We start from the raw sequence: 5,019 nt of genomic DNA, 5'->3' as shown, positions 1-5,019 counted from the left end.
TTAGTCACTAAATGCGCATGGCCCTGTGTATGAATAAAGTTGTTTGATGGTTATACTTCTTACTCTTGTTTGATTAAACAAGAATGTATGATTGAACGATTATCACCATATTGCTGGATAATTTGCGTGTACTCCGTGGTACGTACAGAACAATGCAATAAGCCAACTTCCTTTTCATCGTACCAAATGAAAAAAGGGAGTGCTGTCAGCTTCCACAATAGACATAAAGCTTCATCAGCTTGATATCATGCATCAGCAGCTTATATATTTGCATAAAGTATCATTTGCTATTTGTGCAATATATCTTTTTGTAGTTTGTTGTTTTAATTGATTTGTGACAATATGTATGAAGAATCTGAGTCATTTTTGTGTACCCTTTTTTGTGATTCCATGAGGTGTTGCTTATTGTTTTACTGCTTTTATTGGTTTTACCTGGTCACTCGATTTCAAAGCACAATTATAAAAGACAAACGAGTCGTCCTAACGTCCTATCTGGCGCAAACAAACGGTCTGTTTCTTGGTTGAGATGTTTATTGCATCGTAACACTTTTGAAGCATCAGGTTGTACAGCACAAACAACAATATCTGCAAAATTTTAGTTCGATCCGTTGCTTATTATCGGCAAAGATATCGCTTAATTAAGGCCGTCACTAAGCGGACAGTGTCAGTCTTTACTTTGTAATGTTTGTTTTTTTTCAAACAATCATTTCGGGAATATTGTTGGTGACGTACACAAACGGGTGCTTATTTTAATGTCAATGACACCCTATCAGTATTTACATTTCACACGCACGAATTAGTAACCAACGAAAAAATAAGAGGAAACGTTCAGTTACGAAAAAGAATTAAACTTATTTAGTGATTTGTTTAGAACCAGTTGGGTTAGTAATTAGACTACAAAAATGACACTGTATCGAACTGGAATACAATCGAGTTAACAGACACGCGTACATGATGCAAAAATAGTTTGTGTACTTTCTCTCACTTAAATCTTTCTATCAATTTTTAACTGTTCATGGGTAAACTTTTTCAGTTTAAAGCTCTGTTGTGTGGCTATCTAAGGAATGTACATAGGCTCTTTCCAACCGGGGAGCATGCATTTTCCGTTATTTTCGAACATGTAATTTTGCGACTCCGCTTTTAGTGAGGAGTTTATAATTACACGAGGCGGTAAACGAATAAGTTTCACAGCTGACGGCTTATTTTGTCGATTGCTTAGTATTTCCAAATCTATTGCCATTTTATCCCGTCCGTACGCGTCAACGCGTTTCCAGAAGGTTTTGTTAAAGTAATCGTAAAGTGCAATGTCCTGAAACAAAAAGAAACGGTCACCACTACGTTACTCAGAACCTTTAAAACAAGCCAACGAATTAAGGTAAAACACGGCATTTAGTTCTAAAACTTTATCGCTTGACTCTTCTTAAATAGCAGCAACAGTTTAACACTCTGTCGTTGAATGTAATTTGAAGAGTATAAGCTCTTTTGCGAAGCGTGTAACAGTTAAGAACAAATATCGGATTCCAGAGATAGTATTACAAAACTTATTTTGTTCTTACGTGCAATGTCATAGAGTTGCTGAAAGTTTTTGTTCTCTTGTTCATCAATTAGGGATTTTCGATTGTAATTCCTTTTTTTCTCTTTAACCATTTTTGCGATCCAAACACTTCTATTCCGGAATACATTAGAATATTCGGAAGTCACACGGACGGCGACACGAGAAAATGTTACATACTATACTCTGATCCTTGTCAATTACTTTCTGCGTAGGCTTCTGTTTAGTAAATGGGAGCCACAAGGACCTTTTTAAATTTGAAGAAAAATGGAGCTTCAAAAATGTGTTTATGTCTCACGCATTCGACTTTTAGTTGTTAGTTACTTCCCTGCATATTAGGTGCACAGTTAAGGAAATTTCTTACGTTCTCATGTAGCATCGAATGCTGTGTTTTCTTGAGACGCGGATATTTATTTGTGTATTTAACGCATATTGTTTAACATCTAGTAACAAACAGGTATTGTTAGGCGCGCACACGCACCGAACAGTAACGTTGAGGTGCCCGCCGCCAGTTTACCTCTTTACGTTTCATGGTATAGACGCGGTTGTAGCTAACTACTAGAAACTTTCTCCGTTGGTACAATAATTTCATAGTATATATATATGTATTTTTTCTTAAATTCCTGACTTTCAAGTACATTTTAACATTTCACCCTGACACAGATTTAAACACTAAATTCCCTGACATGTCAGGGAAAATCCCGCAATTTTGATGCTAACGTTTCGGAAGGAAAAAACATTTTGGGTTCAAGTGACGATGTCCCGTTTGGCGAAACTTTGGCTGTAATGTTTGATAACTTACGAAAAGTGCTAACAGTCAGACGGTAAACTTCCAACCAATCATTTTTTCGTCCAGAACTTTTGGAAAAGTTTCAATTATCCGAAAATTGTGTTTTGGTCAGGATTGATGCTCGGGAATCTCGGGCGAAACGGAGACACACTTGCGTGCACAAATTATTCCGATAAGGGTGAGAAACTTTATCGATTTGGTGGTGTGTTCTAGCAAATAAAAGACGCCCATAAGGAGTTTTGTCGTTTGGAGGTCTGTGGGAATGTTTCCAAACATCCTCTCAGTCGACGTGGTGTGCTGTATAAGTATGACATTAATTGGATGAAAAGGTGGTTTTCACAAGTACTACCATCTTGACTAAGCACTCCGTCATTTCCATTTTGTCCGCATGGTTTGTTTTATCATGTTTCGTAGATCATCCGTTTCTCGCAAGGCCCAAACTACCGTTGACAGGAAGTAAAAGCCTTGGTTTTGTTCTTTTATTTTTTTTTATGCCAACACAACCCATTTTTCCACCTTAATAATTTTGTGTTCTTTTATCGCTTAATTCATGGCGTCTCAATAAATAAAAGATTGTTGATGATAATTATTTTTGATACATTGTTTATTGTTCCCGTTGCTACCAGCTTCACAGTGTTTTCAATTTACTGTTGGGCGTAACATTGAATCGCTGTCATGTTGTGAAAAGTTTAACATCCAAAACAAGAAGTGGAAAAGAAGCTCTTTCTTGGCCGCGTGATGTTGTCAAATACCTCCTTATTGTGTTACCACTGATTAGTTTTAAGGGGTGCAACTATGATATTAACACAATCAACCAGTGGTTTATTCCTGCTGTACTTACGTGGATAAAAAGAACAAAAACTTTGTGTGCATCCAAACAACCGCAACTACTTTGGCCCCGAACCGGTCGTATGTCGTCTCTTTTAACAGTTCAGCTCAAATGGCGTTTTCTTTGAAACTTATGAAAATGTGTTTTTCCTCAAGGTAAGCATTTTTGCAGTCTCATGTCGCATGATTTCTGATCCATGAGCACAGAAAGGGATGAAAATAATGGGCGACATTTTAACTTTGTATACAAGCAGATAGTGTCATTTGAAAAGCAAATGTCTTGGTGTTGATCCTTTAAAGAGGGCGGTGATCGGTTTGGTTAAATGTAATATTTCTGTCCCTTTTCACAAACGTACATTGCTCGAGCCAATGTAAGACAGTGGAAGTTTGTCACATTTTTGGTAAAAATGCTCAACTGCTAGTCAACTTGACGATGTTGACTAATTTACATAAAATCGGAGCATAATTCCTGTCATTAATCTATAACTCCATCTCTTTATGTACCCCGTGCCAGTGGACAGTGTTGACGATTAAGCACTGAGTGGTCAGTGCATCAAGACAATAACACAAACACGTCTCCAAAGCGCAACAGCGGTTTTAATACTGTACGACATTCGAAGATTGAAAAAATGCAAATCCTGGCCAGCAACTGCAATTTATACAATGGCAAACCCCTCATCTCCAGAGCATTGCTTGGACACCCGTCCACCGACTAAACAATAACATACGTAAAAACCGACAAAATCTTCCCAGTTGTATTGAGCTGAAACAGTTTTGTTATTAAACGAATCTCCCGCAGACAATAAAATGTATAAAAGAAAGATTCTTGGTTCTGATCAGTATAGTATTGGACTGTTTCATAAAAACAGATAAAAGCATAAATCGTTTCTTTTAATAACAGAAATATATATTTCGCCTTAATAAATAGGCATCGTCAGTTTCTGCAAAAAAGCAAACATGTAAGGGGCTGTCGGTAAAAGTAGTAAAAAATAAAATAGTTAAAACACTTATAAAATTTAAAACTGTACAAATTAAACAACTGCGAAGCACAGAGGCAAACCACGACTAGCGAGTGGCCACAAGCGACACGAGAAAAGGCAAGAAAAAAGAGACGTGATAAACTGATAAGCCATTAAAAAACACGGTGGGAAGTAAATAAACCTCTAGGCGTGAAGAAACAAAACATTAAGGGGTAGAAACACAAAGATGGGATTACCTCACGCGCGGCAGAATCATTTTTTGTATGTTAATTTCGGCCTTGATTTTGTTCAGCCATTTATCTTCAAAAATATCTAAAAGATTTGGTGAAGGCATTTGCACAAACACAACATAAAAACACAGGTGGATGTGCGGTTTACGCTTTAATATCGCACTATGGTTCTCCGCGTAGTGGCGCAGTAGCGCAGCTCGGTCATTGTTTGCCGAGCAGTCGAACGTTTTCCAAGTGGCGCGATGGGTATTCCACCGTGTGGAGAACTTGTTCTTGGTTTGACCAACATATTGCTTGCCACACTTGCGGCAAGTGGCCACATAAATGCCGTAGTTGCGACATGTTAGATTTTGGCGAAGTTGGATACTGCCTGTGGGCGTTTTTAAAACGGTGGTATGGTACACGCCACTTGGAAAACGTTCGACTGCTCGGCAAACAATGACCGAGCTGCGCTACTGCGCCACTACGCGGAGAACCATAGTGCGATATTAAAGCGTAAACCGCACATCCACCTGTGTTTTTATGTTGTGTTTGCGCAAATGCCTTCACCAAATCTTTTAGATATTTTTGAAGATAAATGGCTGAACAAAATCAAGGCCGAAATTAACATACAAAAAATGATTCTGCCGCGCGTGAGGT

This window comes from Phallusia mammillata, chromosome 3 (genome assembly GCF_965637545.1).
Source record: "Phallusia mammillata chromosome 3, kaPhaMamm4.hap1.1, whole genome shotgun sequence".
NCBI lineage: Eukaryota > Metazoa > Chordata > Ascidiacea > Phlebobranchia > Ascidiidae > Phallusia > Phallusia mammillata.
The sequence above is the reverse complement of the archived record's forward strand: the minus strand, read 5'-3'. Positions refer to the sequence as shown.